This window comes from Pinus tabuliformis, chromosome 8 (assembly GCF_031772625.1).
Source record: "Pinus tabuliformis cultivar Carrire ecotype Pingquan chromosome 8, CPIR1, whole genome shotgun sequence".
NCBI classification, from domain to species: Eukaryota; Viridiplantae; Streptophyta; class Pinopsida; order Pinales; family Pinaceae; genus Pinus; species Pinus tabuliformis.
The window spans coordinates 1,424,157,398-1,424,173,880 of NC_142294.1; positions in this window are offsets into that span (position 1 = coordinate 1,424,157,398).

Consider the following 16,483-nt stretch of genomic DNA (forward strand, 5'->3'; position numbering starts at 1 on the left):
GAAGGAATGCATCGCTATGTTCTGAAATAATGGTTACTGGGTATTTACAACATTTGAGTGCTATTACAGGGACAAAGTACCCTGTTCGGAATTTTGCAATTAAAAACCCTCTTTGACTGTTTATTTGATAGGAAAATTTAGCATTGCAAACTCTGATGAAGGAAGATAGATAAATTGTATATTTTGTTGAGGAGTCGGTAAGGGACGTGAATTTTACTCTGGAAGGAGTCGAGTCATTTAATCTTCCCTGAAACCACAACAAAAAATTTTAACGGGCGATATGAAATCATTTCGTAGTGACAAAACAATAAATTTGAAAACAAGTGCTAGGAAATCATTTCATAGCGACTAATAAAAAAATTTAAATTTGAAAGACTGCATGTTAGTTTGAAATCACCTTTAGACCTTCTTCCATATTGCAAAGTTGAGTGAGTATTTTTATTGTTTGGAATTGGATGTGTAAAGGGTTAAATCCATTATTATATGAGTATAAACATGAAGTATTAAAACACTCAGACAAGCACTTAAATGAGTGTGTCAAAGCATTATTATATTGCATACATATTTTTTTAAGTTGAAGCGTATGTAATTTAAAATATGGAATGAGGTGAGATTCTTGAAGGAGGGTGAGAAAAACATTTCTCATGTAATTTGTCATAATAAGTTCATATTATTATATTGAATGCAAAGGTTAAATGTTTCTTGAAATATTATTGAATTGAATGTAAATATAGAGTTATGTGTGGAGTAGATTTGGGATATTGGTGTTGGGGTGACTTGGATGCCATCATCATTTTTGTCCTAAAACCCAAGGGCTATTCTGAACAGTCAATTGTAAGAACTGATAGTAAGCCACTAACCCTGGTCCTTACTTTTATTTTATATATATATATATATATATATATATATATATATATATATATAAGTGCATTATATTCACTTCCTTAAGTTATTTCTTGGTTAAAACCTTTACAATGAGAGGGTTTGTAGTACTTAACTATTCTCTCTCTAAACATCTAGGCTACTATACCAACCCAAGTTTCCTATATATAATATCAAAATTTATCCATCAAATTTTACCTTTCAACTAAACATTTAACAATCTTTAGCAGTGCACTTACTGGTCTTGTTTTCTTTTTGAAAAAAAAAAGAAAATCCTGCACAAGTCATAGTTACCTGCAAACGCGCAATGCACAAAAATTCTACATACATCTATGCACATATATACACACATAATTTATAGAATTTATATAAGTATAATTACTCATAGAACAAAAACAAGTTTAAGTTTCACTGTTTCTCTTTCTACTTTCTTGAGTTAGAGACTTATCTTAAAATTGCAAAGAAAATACCAAAGGTTTTTCTTGGACCACCCAATTGTAAACTAGAAGCTCACTAGCTAACCCCGAGCTAATTTCCTTTCCAGTCAGAATATCAGTGCCCCAATTAGGTTTTCTCGACAACCCTAAGCAACTTCCTACTTCTTTAAGGGTTTCACCAGTCTTTATCTCCTGCTGGTGTTTTGGTAGCTACTATCTTTTTCTCCCATAGTAACCCCACCCAAGAGAACCAGAATGATGGAATTTATCTCCAACCATTTCTTTCTTTATTGGAATTATCAGTAAATTTTCTTTCTCTCCAAAATTAAATGACATTTCTCTTCTTGATCCATTCCATTTTTTTGTTCTTTAAAGAGTGAACAGGCCAGGAATAAGGATATTTTCCACTTTCGTGATTTCTATTTTTGGGACATAACTAACGTTTCCAACCACTTTCTGATTGTTAGGGAATTTTAACTCTCCAAGTACCCCTTGGCATATTCTCAAGAATATTATACAAATAATTTCCATTGCTTTTATTTCCAACTTAAACAAAACATTCTAATTTAATATTAACAAATAAATTCAAATACTTACTTTAACTATAATCCAAATTTAATCAATAGAATCTTAAGTCAAGTCACTGGGGATATTACACTGCTCCCCCTCTAAAAATAAAATTGTCCTTAATGTTTTTTGTATTCCTTTCTTCTTTGGAATAGCCTTGGGAAAACCGCTTCTATTTCACTTTCCCATTCCCAAGTGGCCTCATATGGCCCAAAGTGCTCCCATTTCACTTTAAATTGTGGAATAACCTTTTTATGAAGAGTAATTTCTCTTCGATCTATTACAAGTTTAACCTGGAATTTTCCTTTTGGCTCTACCTACACAACATTCTAATTAGTCACATGATTAGGGTTAGAAACATACTACCTTTTCTTAATAAAAAAAAACCTTTTGCGCCCTAATATGAGCAGGTAAGGAAATGGAATTCCACTCTTCTTTGGAATGACATTGGGAGAAGTATTCATCACTTCTTCCTCATTTTCTAGGTGGCCACCTCAAGCTTAAAGCAATTCTATTACACTTTACTTCAGGGAAGGGATCAAATTCTATTTTGTTGTTGGAGTAAAACTCACTCATTTTCGACTTCTACATTCCATTTACAACATATTCTCACCCATACTAAGTAGGCACCATCAATTTTTATTTATATGCCCAATCAAGGTTAGCAATATTCACTCAATAAGGGTTGTCAATGTGCACCATATTCCAATAAGGACTAGTAACCTTCACTCAAAAATAGTTAGCAATATTAATATAAGCACATCAGTAATAACAATTATAATATATATATATATATATATATATATATATATATATCTATATATATATATATATATATATCTATATATATATTCTTAATTTACCTAATGGTTATGTCAAACAACATGGACCCCACCGCATGGTCCCACTATAAATTCAGACCATGGAAATGCTAATTTTCCATTTGCACTATCTATATAGTGATAATAATAATTTAGGTACCATTTACTTTTCTTGAATTTTATGATCAATTGCAACTAGTATCTTATCACACTAGGTAGCAACATTGTACTCTTCTCTTTATTTTATTTTATTTTATTTCTATACCCTCCATCATTTTGCACTGCAATTTATTGTTGAGGGTTATATGTAATATCAGTATAGGTGTCGAGTTTCCTCCCCTTGCACTCATGTGCATATTAACTGCCTCATACACATTATGTTAGTATAGGTATCCTCATCAATTGACCACATCTTTTTCAAATTGCTAACAATAAAGAGGATCAATAGCTCACCTAGTAAAAGCTAATTTTAGAGACCTCTCTTCATATATACATATCCATCACTTGGCCACATGATTTTTTCTTTTTCAGTGGGTTGTTCGAAGTTATAAATTCTTGTCATTCCGCTAGATTGCTAATCCATTTACTTAATCAACATTTATCCATTTATCTATTTCATCTATTAGAGCTAGTCTAATCAAAGATTACTTTCTCTTTTTAGGGTCCATTACATTTATTTGAAATTATCTATTAATAAAGCCATGTGCACATAACACAATACCACAATACACATATACAAATGACTTAATTCTGTACATATTACCACATAGAATCTAGAGACCAAACCGTCTCTATTCACATGACTAGGCCATACTACCTATTTTGCATTTCGATGATCACCATGTAAGAGTCTTGCTCAGTGGAAATTCCTTTTTTGTTAGCATTTTATTTTGTCATCTGTAAAAAGTAGCCTTCCTATTCCAATGAACCTTGACAATCATGTCATAATAATGGCATGTTCATCCATATATTTATATGTATTCTACATTATCATGTTCACAATACATAAATACATGTACGAATAAAGTAAAGGTTAAGGGGATTCCTTTTTTATGTCATTTCCATGGGCTCAATTAGCCTACTTGGCTGTCACATTACTATGTCCACTCCTAATTTTATCCTTAATCAGTTTAATCTTCCACATATTTGCAAGAAGCTATAATTTTATAAATCTCTTTCAACACCATATCCACGTGCATAATTACCTACTTCAATACACACCCCTTTCCTTGAAAAATATCATTGGATATGCTTTGTTCCATCATTCTTTAAGTTGTTCCAATATTTGTAATAATAAAGTTAGACTATAAGTTAATTCCCAATGTTCCTTAAATAGGATATCACACAAAATTTCTTGGGAATTTTCTAGATTTTTTTCTTTGTTTTTAGATAAGTATATGACTAGTTTTACACAATATTATCATTCCTGAAGACCAAACTTGCTCATGATAGTCATGGGGCATACTCACAATCATAAGTGAAAATATTTAGCATGCTCATACTTGAGTTATTCTACTATTTCAAGTTTTTCCTTGATGAGATATTTTGTATTCAATTCAGGTGTAACACAAGTTAACATTGGGTATTCTCTTTGTTTGCACTAGGATTTATTCTACATTATATAGAGTTCTCCACCCTGTTTTCAACACTTTTTCATAGGTATTTACACTCCTATGAAGAATCTTGCATACCTTTTATTATGTGTTTATATTTTGAGCCAAAATATTCATATCAAAGGTTCCCAAACCTTCTTAGGCTTTATGGCATTAGTGCTTTCAACTGGGCTCTTGAACATATATGCAGGGATTCTTGTAATACATAATTATTTGCACACCATACATACATGTATAAATATGGAGTCAAAATTATTCCCTATCCAATAATACAATATACTTTTGGTTCTTATAGGACTATAAAAGTAATAACACTGAGTGTTACATATTTTCTTCCATATAAATTTTTATGTGATATGTTCAATTTCCAAAATTTTTGTGTTTTTTTTTTTTTAAATTTATTTTTCATGCATATATTATCATTGACCTGAGTGAGTCATTTTTAAATTACCAACAACTTCCCTTCTTTATGCCAGACTACATTTTTTATCCACACTGTATAGTTTCCATGAAATTTACTGGATTTACTATATAAATTACATAGTCCATTTTCATACCTACTATCAAGAAATTATTTATAGTATTTCTTTCTTAGCATACTCATTTTTTCACATTCATATCCATGTATATTTTCCTTACTAATAATCATCATTTATATGCATAGGTTTGGAACTTGATGTCAGAGGGGCCACATACCACAAGTAAATTCCTTTTCCTTCTAGTTCTTTTACTATCTAATTCTAGTCTCCAGAGATACAATGGTGCATGCGTAATGTCATAGAGTGATTCCACTGTGGTTTACTAAAGATATCCCACTAACCTTACATCCATATGACACTACTTATTTTCCATATTCCCTATTATTAGCTTGACTCTTAGTAATGGTATTCTATACTTTTACAACTAACTATTTTTCCTCACCGAGATTACATAGGTACGATGTTTAGGTATATACAACGAAGTCAACAGTGATTTTTTTTCTTTCATAAGTATAAAAGTACCTTATGAATTATTAATAAATTGGTACCTGATTCTATGGTTAATTAAGTCTTACAAATATGTAAATTTTCAACTTCGCTTCAACCCTCTATTTTTTTAATTCCATTAATCATGGAATCCACTACATGAAAAAATGTAATTCTACTCATTAGGGGATTTTTGAGGTCTAAAATGGGCCTCCTAAGAAAAATGTACAATCAAAATAAACTTTATAAGAACCAATAGGATTCAAGACGATGATGTCAACGATGGGGGATGATTCACCATTTTTGGAGTAAAAAAGTAAAAATAATAAAATAACTTTTTCAACTTGTATTTTCAACTTATCTCCCTAAGTTTTTACTCCAATTTCGAGCAGGAGTACTCATTGGATGCAAAATTTAATTCCTCATCCAAGGAGTACCCATGTTGCATACTTTTGATGACCCTGTTACACGAAAAATGGGAAATACATGAAAAAATGATGCATTCAACAAGTGTTTCCGCTCGAAATTTGAGTTAACCCATAGGGAGATAAGTTGAAAAATTAGTTTCTTATTTTTTCCCTCTAAAATTTGATGATGTAATCTAATCTTATTTTATTATTTCGACTATTAGTTTATAATTTTCACCATTATTTTATAATTTCCTTAGGAGGCCCATTTTAGACCTCAAAATTCCCCTAATGATGCTAATTTTGTTACCATGATTACATTTAAGGCAAAAATGAAGGTTCCCTTAGTACAAAAATCATTAGCAACATATGCAGATGACAAAGATATTCAGGATGAGTGTGATAGCCAGTCTAATGGAAACCTGCACCATAATTTCATACATAAGTTAGTGGAAGGGGCATACCATACCGCCAATAAAGAGTATACCATCTTTCTTTTCATCAACATGTTCATTAAGAAATCCTAGCTAGAAATATCTACTTGAATAGGTTCCTGGGTATGCACTGAGTAACCAATACTCAAATTTCTATACTAAGGAACTTGTGCATGACCCAAAGGGATATATATATATATATATATATATATATATATTCTTTTACTACTGGTTATTTCCATCTTTCCAGTATTTTACTAATCCCTGCAATTATGTTGTATGAGGTGACGCCTCATATCCTAAGTGCATCCAAGTATGCTCTCCCTCCTTGAAAGGTCTAACAAGTGTTGATGCCTTTATTATTTTTCTTACCTCTTAATCCAGTATGATATCAACACTAATTTTTTTAAGTTTTCTATGGATTGGCTCTTAGGCATCAGAGTTGAGCCTATAGCACTCATACCACTTGCCACACCCCCTTTCAGTACACCAAAAAATAAAGAAATAATAGTGCATACAATTTTTTATTTTAAAAAATAAAGGCTTATAATTTGGAACCTATGCCACACACACCACTTCCATTTACCTTGACATTCTTCTAGAGTATGCATCATTCTAAACAAAAAATAAAAAATAAAGTTGTTTCGTTCTCTTTGTTCTAGAGAGAAGGTTATTACACTTCCCTTATTAATCCTTCAATATAATTTTGTTTTTTGTAACTTGTACCATATCAGTACTAATAGTTAATTATCTTACCTTAAATTAGAGACTATGCTCTAGATTAATTCAATGGTAAAATTAACATACACATGCCCTTCTTAAGATGAACATACACGTTTGATTCTACATATTACTCACTTATATTTAAATATTGGTATCATAAATGGGTTATACCCCTCGTTCCTCAGTGTTACCTCATATTGTCAATATACCCTTTGTACCCTATCAACTTGCTACGCACAACCTATATGGGATTATTCATGCACAAACATATATTATGGTTCATAAGATTTCCTATGATTCCTATGGTTTGTTTCTATGTAATAACATATTTCATTAGAGTTTATATTTAAGAATTATAACACACTCTTAGCTTAGGGTCAAGGCCGGTCATTCTAGATCAACATTTATTTGCCTCGAGCAGTGTCAAAAGAGAGAAATCAGTCTTACATTACTTAATTGTTACATGATAAGTAGGATATGAGCCCTACATATGTCTAGGAGAATATCTAACGGTCAATGTGAATGGGGTAAGAATATAGGCTAACCACCTCAAGGGTTGTTGCCTGACTTCGATCAGTAGATACTTCGGCCGGAAGGGTAGCTTTGCCACGAGCTTGCTCTAGGGATTTTCCATTTCTAGCTATCTCTGCATGGCGAATATGGTGAAGTATTAAATGTTGACAACATTTTTTCCTTAGGTATCTAAGTACAACCTCATTTCTTAATTCTCTTACAATCCCTTTTGTTATATATATATCACTAAAGCTTTCTTACAGGGTATTTTTTTTGTCTCATTTTTTTTACTCCCCTCTCTCTATAGAGTAATGAGGGTTACTGTCCAAGGCAATGCAAAAGCTTGTCTCTTAATATATGTCAAGCTTAGTATTCTAGGTAAAGTTATTATGTCCCCCCTATTGATGGTTCGGTTGATGCATTAACAATGAACCCTTTCGTTCTTTGCTAATTTAACATAGGGTTGTCATTCTTACTAGGGTTTGGTAATGTAATAAGGAAAAAACAACACAAGCACTCATGCAAGTAATTTATTTTGACAAGAAACTTTTCTCGATGGTTTACCTTCTCTTTTTGGATAACCATAGGAAAAGGTGAAATACCCTCCCGAGGCTTGTATTAGATATTATCTTAACATTTTGTTTTCCTTTATTTTATGGTCCCATTGATGTAGGATGGTGAGAACTCGAGTAAAGGTTGCTCTACAAATCCCTCGTGTAAGTCTTGCAAGATACAACTTGAAGAGTTTTTACGTTTCTTTTCTCCAAGTTCTAAGACTTTCCTTGCTCTCTATTATTCCCCTAGGACCCCGACAGTAGTTTGCAAAAGATATATATGTATATATCTCTCTTATGTTTTTAAGTGGTCTATAGCCTATGGTTACAACCTTAAGGAGTTTCCTTTCTTTTTCTTTCTTATGGAGGAACTTGAACTCCTATATTTTATATAATACCCACTAGAACCAAATTATATATATATATATATATATATATATATATATAGAGAGAGAGAGAGAGAGAGAGAGAGAATGTTAACTATGGACTAATGGTTTAATGTGGTTGGTCATTGCTTTTTTTATTTCAACTTGTTATATGGAAGGGACCATCGATCATAATTCATCATTCAATAATGTGTTTCCTTTCCATGCGTTTGATAGCTACCCATCTGGTACTTGAAATTTATTTATCAATCTAACCAAGAAGCCTATTGTGACTTGTATTGGGCTCGTTGAGGATTCTTCTTTCAGTTACTTGTTATGTCATTTTTGTCCTAAAATCAAAGGATTGTACTAAAGAGTGAGTCATAAGCACTGACAGTAAGGCACTAACCCTAGTCCTTACTGTTATTATATTTTTTTAAGTGCATTGAATTCACTTCCTTAAAGTATTTCTTGGTAAAAACCTTTACAACGAGAGGGTTTGCAGTACTTAACATTTCTCCCTCTAAACGACTAGGCTACTATACCAGCATGAGTTTCCTGTAAAATAATATAAAAATTTATCCATCAAAATTTTCCTTTCCACTGAACAATTAACAATCTTCAACAGTGCACTTACTGGTCTTGTCATCTTTAAAAAAAAAGTATTTCCTTCACAAGTCATAGGTACTTGCAAAACTGCAATACACATAACTTCTACTTACATCTATGTACATATATACACATAATTTACAAAATTTATACTAGCATCATTACTCACAGAACAAAAATAAGTTTCAGTTTCACTGTTTCTCTTTGTACTTCTTGAGTTAGAGACTTATCTTAAAATTCCAGGAAAATGTCGTTTTTTTCTCGGACCACCCGACCATAAGCTAGAAACTCTCTAGATACCCTGAGATACTTTCCTTTCTTGTGAGAATAACATTGCTCCAATTAAGTTTTCTCGACAACCCTAAGCAATTTCCTGCTTCTTTAAGGGTTTCACAAGTCTTTATCTCCCACTGGTGTTTTGGAAACTACTGCCTTTTCCCCCACAATAAATGCACCCAAGAGAACCAAAATGATGGCATTTATCTCCAACCATTTCTTTCTTTTCTGTAATTCTCATTGAATTTCCTTTCTCTTCTAGATTAATGACTTTTCTCTCTAGTCATTTTCTTTTGGAGCCCTTCCTTTCTCTCTTTTTTTCCTTACAATATGAACGGGCCATGAATGAGGAAATTTTCCTTTTTTTATTTCTATTTTTAGGACATAACTGACTTTCCATCTACTTTCTGAATGTTAGGGAATTTTAACTCTCCACGTACCCCTTGTCATCTTCTCAAGAATATTATACAAATAATTTGCATTGTTTTTCTTTCCAACTTAAACAAAAGATTCTAATTTAATAATAACAAATAAATTCAAATACTTACTTTAACTATAATCCAACTTTAACCAACGGTATCTTAAGTTTAGTCATTGGGGATATTACAAGCATAATATGAGATTTAATATTATTATTAAATCTATTATTAGTATTAGAATTGAATATTAATATATTCTAATATTAATATTATTAAATTCAATATGATATTAAATTTAGTTACTTTGGATTAATATATTATTAACTTCAATTTAATATTTAATTTCTATATTGTAATATATATTAATATATTAGTATAGATATATATGGGAGGAAAGAACAAAGATATAGAGAGATAGAAGTGGAGAGAGAGAAGGAGTTTGAAGAGAAAGAGATGGAGTTGGAGGGGAGAGAGCGGGAGGGAAGAAGAAATGTATAGAGAGGGAAAGGTGGAGAGAGAGAGGGAGGGAGTGATAAGGGAGAGATGGAGAGAGAGTCTGTATTTTTCAGAGGTGAGATAGAGAGACAAAGAGGGGGATATAGAGAGATGGGGAGAGTGGGGGGTATAGAGAAGGAGAGAGGGTGAAAAATAGTGACAAAGTTGGAGAAAGAGAGAGAGAAAGATGGGGAGGATAGACAAAGGGAGGTGAGGGAGAGAGAGAGAGAGAGAGAGAGAGAGAGAGAGAGAGAGAGAAACACAGAGAGAGAGAGATAGAAAGAGAGAGAGGAATGAAGGAGAGAGGGAGGGAGAGAGAGATGGAGTTAGAGGGGGAGAGAGATGGAGGAACAAAGAAAGGTATAGAGAGAGAAACGTGGAGGAAGAGAGAGAGGGAGTTACAAGGGAGAGATTGAGAGAGAGTTACAAGGGATAGATTGAGAGAGAGTGTGTATGTTTTGGGGCTAAGATAGAGAGACAAAGAAGAAGACAAAGAGGGAGAGGGAGAGTGGGGGGTACAAAGAAGGAGAGAGGGTGGGAGATAGTAACAAAATTGGAGGGCGAAGAGGGAGAGAGAGAGAGAGTATGTTTACGGGTGAGATAAAGAGACTGAGAAGGAGAGAAAAACGGAGATAGAGATATATATGGAGGTGGGAGAGAGGGAAGAAGAAAGAGGTTGAGAGATGGAGGGAGGGAGAGATAGAGAGATATGGAGAGAGAGAGCATGTGTGTTTAGGGATGCGAGATAGAGAGACAATGAAGGGAGATATAGATATAGATGGTAGGTGGAGAGAGAGGAAATAAGAGAGAGATATAAAGAGGGAGGGAAATTTGGAGAGAGAGAGATGGGGGAGAGAGATAAGAGTGAGATAGACACATAGATGGAGGAGAGAGATAGAGGGAAGGGGAAAGAGACACAAATAGAAAAATACATATATTATATAGTAATGTATAACATTGAACATTATTAACCATAGAGGAAGAGGATTTAAGGCTTTTATAAAAGGTAATAGAAGTTGGATTTAAAAGGTTGTAAATATTATGGTTTTTCATTGAAACAAATGCATTGATTTTAGTGTAGATATTGATTCCTAATCCTATTTTATTGATTGCACTAGATGAATTTATTTCGGTGTGGTTGTGACTTCTAATATTATTTGATTTTCTTGCAATAGATGCATTGATTTTGGTGTAGATGTTGATATCTAATCCTATTTGATTGCTTGCACTAGATGCATTGATTTCATTGTATATTTTGATATCTAATCCTATTTAATTACTTGCACTAGATGCATTGATTTCAGTGTAGATGTTAATATTTAATCCTATTTAAGTACTTACAATAGATGTATTGATTTTAGTGTAGATGTTGTTCTCTGATTTGATGTAAGTAAATATATTTTGTACATTAATTTCAAAGTAACTAGATTAATAGTGTGCATTGATTTGAGTGTAAGCACAAAATAATTATTGACAAATTACATTTATTTATGTGTTATAGTAACCAACCATACATAAACACTTGAAGTTTCATCTTAAATGAAATGTTCACTTACCTAAAATGTTTTCTTTTTGAAACTATAAACTATTTGTAATTGACTTCCTTCTTATTATTCCCATTTTCCATCATTCAACATTGTTAGTCACATTGCATTCAAACGGGGTAACAAGAAAAAAAACTACCACTGAAACTTGGTGTTTAACATTCCATAAGTCACAATGATTGACTTTGGAGAACGATACTATTAATATTGAAGAGCAAGACATGTAAGGTATGACGTTTACTACAATAACTCGAGTTAAATATTTGAATGGTATATGGTTTCAACCACCCTTTTCATATGATCGATTTGCAAAGATGAAAAAACTAACAGGTATGAAAATAATAACAGTAGAAGAAAATAGTTTGAGATTGATCATAATGAAGGCTATTTGTAAGTAACTATATTCTTCTTATTAAGATTTTCTAACATTCAATACTATTATATTGTCACTTTGCATTGAAATTTTTTATTTCATCATTCAAGTTATTAAGAGTCTCTATTAACAAACTGAGGTAATTGAGAAAATTTAAAATTAAAATGACTAGATTATCTTAGTTATATTTAGCATATAATTTAAAATGGTTAGAATAATTAGATGTTCAACAAATTTTGTGTAACCATTCACAACTGAAAATTTTGTGTAACCATGCACAACTGTGATCTGAAATGGGCCGCTAAAGGCTTCTTGTCAAGCTTACAAGAACCTTTCCCACTCCAAATCTTATATATTCCCAAGATCTATGCTTATAATTGATAAATGTAGAATTAAAAGAACTTGAAATAGGTGTATGCTTGTGTTTTTCCTTAACTGTTTATGTGTTTTGAGTTCATTTGCTTTTGCTGAAATAAAACTCAGGTAACAGTAAATAAAAGCAGCAAATAAGCAAACACATGAGACAACAATTTAATATGGAGTTCACCCTGATATCTTGGGCTACGTCTCCTTGAGCTTTAGTCAACTCGATTAGGCTTTTTGGGATTATGGCTAAATTCTTTTACAAGCTCCGCGCTCAACTCCATTGGTTTACAAATGAACCTATGGGTTTAGAATACCATCTTATCTTGCTGGATGTCCTTTAGTTGTAGACAGATCTAGGCTTCTCTGGACTTGACTGCTTCAGTCAGTGCTCTCAGCTTCTTGAGCTTCTGGCCTCTCTGACTCCCTCAGAATTCTATATTGTCTCTAGAATCCTTCTTCTGTCTTCAGTACAACAGTCACCAGCAATAACTTGATCATTCCGATCTCTTTGTTGTTCTGACTTCATTACAACTTCATGCCTTGTAGAAGTCTCTTTGAGCTCTCTGGCTCTGCGGCTCTAGCTCTCTAGCTAACTGGATTTGGCTCTCAACTCTTTGGCTCATCTAGCTCTAGCTCTCTTAGCTATCTGGCTCTGCCTCCAACCTCTAATGGCTCTACCTCTGCTTGGCCCTCTGGTTCTGAAGCTCTCAGGCTTTCTTGCTCTCAGCGCTCAAGTTCTCGAGCACTCTCTCCCTTTCGTGTTTCGCTCGACTTCCAAGCGACTCCAAGCAACCTTCAGCAGCTCTGTCAATTGAGCTCTCGGTGTATTTGTGATGCATCCCTCTGGCTCTGCGGCTTCCCGTCCGTTTCTCTGTATGTAATCATTCCTCTGTCTCTTCGACTGGTCCTCTGGCTCTCTGGTTCTGTGGCTCTGCGACTGACCATCTGGCTTTGTGGCTCTCTATGTATAACACATTCCTGTTACAACGCATCATTGTTACAAAACACCCACTTACAGCATGGCACATTGATTTTAGAACAGGGACAGTTACAAAGGAATCGACAGCCTCTTTCGAGGACAAAATCTGCGAAATAACCATATTTCCAATACGTAGAGAATATACACAGAAATACACTATCGAGCGCAAAAACTAGACTTCAACTAGAATGCAACCGCATCTATAATCCCTTTCGGGTTCGTGCTTTATCACATGGCATAGGCCAAAACAACCCAATACATGGAAATACATAGAAATCCCGTAATTCCGATTTCAAAATTTATGAAATCGCGTCCATAATTCTTATCGGGTACGCATCCTGATCGCAAATTGCAACCGCTATGTCAACGACCCTTTATGTCGGGATTCACTGGTCATCGATAGTCGATCGCTGATATCGGCGCATTGCATATCACTATCAGAATGGACCGGGGGTTCTTTCCATATACCATGGAACATTGTGATGCGATTTCATATTGCCGACGCCGATTTGCCGATTCGATCATCGCAATCGAAAGTCGGCATTGTCGCATATCGGCGCCATCGTTGATCGCATATCGGCATATCGCAGTGCTACGGGTCCTTCCCTTTTGGGTGTGCTGATTTCCGATCCGCCAATCTGCCGATCGCAATCACAATCACTCATCGCAATCGCTAATTGCCTCACTTAGGGTTCTAACATTACATGTATGCCTACCCCGATGTGATATATCGGAGATCATTAATCGGGGTTCATCCGGCCTTTGGTCTAAGTCCGTCGTTTTAATCCTTCCGATGCGATTTTTCCATATAAGGCCTTAAGCCCATTTTTATAAGAATTTTCCTCCTTTTCAAAGGGCAATGGGCAAACTTCTTTTTGCAATAACTCCATCATCTGAAGTCCATTTTATCCCATTCAAATTGCATTACATTCAGATTGAAGAGATCTATGCAATGGGATTATTTCCAAGAGCATCCCTTGACTTTCATTTTCCTCTGTGAGGAACATTTTTAAACTTAGAAGTCTATTCTAGATCCATTTTGGATCACACCTTCCCACTAAAAAGAACTTTGGTCTCCAAAAGTCTGATATACTGATCTAAACAGTAGATGAGAGTACATCATCCTCTTCTTTCAGCCTTCATACACTTGCCTGCATGGCTAGTGCCTCTGAACCAAAGCCTTTGACCACTTTCCTTCCTGGATGTACTGGTCCTCCTGGGAAGAACTGTCTTCCTCCTTGACTTTATGCAGAACTCCTGCTAAGAAGGTCACAAAAGGTAGTTTGAACTTCTCTGCCTTGATCATTGATCCAAGGTGGCTCAAACCAATGTGAAGTTACATCTGCTTCACAAAATTTTCATTTGTAGCTGTTTAACATACGGTCAACAACAACTATTAACAACAACAAGATTATAGACAACAACTGGATGGCCTAAACTCCTGCTTCAACTAAAGAAATAGATTTCACATCTTGTGAATACCTCCATGTCTTTACATCTACATACAAGTGATTGACTAGATAACAAGCCAATAAAACATGCCTTTAAAATAATTGACCCTTCAAGTCAAGCATGTAGCAAAGATCTCAAGGATTCTTTTCAAAAGATGAAACACTTCATCATTATCTCCATCTTAGAGACCAAATCAACTTTTCCCAAGTCAATATTGCATTACATGCATGTTTACAACAAAGTAATCAACCCTTTAAGTTAATCACACATACATGTTTGAATACAAGGAAATCATCAGCATCCCTGTATTCATGCACATCATTCTCATGCATGCATTTCATCCTTCAACTTTCGTTAAGTACACTATACTTTCGAAGTTGAAATGAAATATAATGTTGCAGCAATAAAGTGGGTATCCTACTCAACTTTTTCCATTCACCTTCTTGGTAAAATCCTGCAACTTGCATTCTACTAGCAAATAGATGCAAATTAATATAATGCATTTAAAAAAAAGACATGCAACCTTATTTGGATAAGAATTCTAACCATTTCTTACCAATCTATTTCAAAGGTAGGACCTTTGTCTGCACATCAACATCAACATTTAAATCATCTTGAAACACATCATTCATGGAAACTTCCTTTCCATTTTTGCCATTTTCTCTTTCCACCTTCAAGTTTCGTGGAAGCAGTGTTGGATTCAAAGTCCAACATTTTGCAGCAATATGTCCTTGCTTATGGCAGTAAGTGCAACACATGTGCATCCTCTTGACAGTATGATTTGCCCTGTCTAATGGAACTTTGGCTTCTTGCTTCTTTTCCTTCAAAAGTTTCCTATATTTGGCCATTCTCTTCCAACATCTAGAAACATTATGGTTATCCAAACCACAAAAGGAACATGCAATTCTTTTCCCATGCTTATATGGAAATTTACCATGCTGAACATAATCAAAAGGAATATGGTTAGAACCAGATTTATACCTTTCTCTTTCACCTTTATTGCCTTAATGAGGGGTGAACTAAATAAAGAAGTAGCTCCCTTTGGAACACCATCAACCTCTTCAATGGTTTCAGAGTTTCCACAACTCTCTAGTTCAAGTGTATGCAGATATACACCTTCTTTCTGCAAAGTATGCTTCACACTATTGCATTCCCTAAGAATACAATCTTCACACTCTTGAGGTAGAAGATCTGCAATGAAACTCCTTCTTGGAACTATTTCAATGACCTTCATGGTAGCTTTGGAACTTTCTCCATAAGATTGTCCATAGCCAAGACCCAAATACTTAGGCCTTTCCTTAATCATTATTGGCTCAACAATACCATGTGCATGTTTTCCCAAGCCTTTTCCTTCATAGCCCATCTTGGACATTAACTTGGAACCTATGCCTCTGGTATGTTTTTCAAAAGAACCAATATAAACATTCTTAGAAGAATTTGAAGACAAACATGAATTGTTTACCTCTTCTTCAAGCTAATACTTGACTAAGGCTTCCTTTGCAACAAAGAGCTATGTCTCCAACTCATGCATCCTTTCCAGGTTCATATTTGCAATATGAAGTTGTCTCTCCATTTCCTGCAATTTGTCAAAAAGCAACTGCTGCTCTTCCTTCATGGAATTCAACTGCTCTCGAAGTATGATGCTCTTACTTCCATCCTCATACATTTCTCTCACCATATCCATCATGA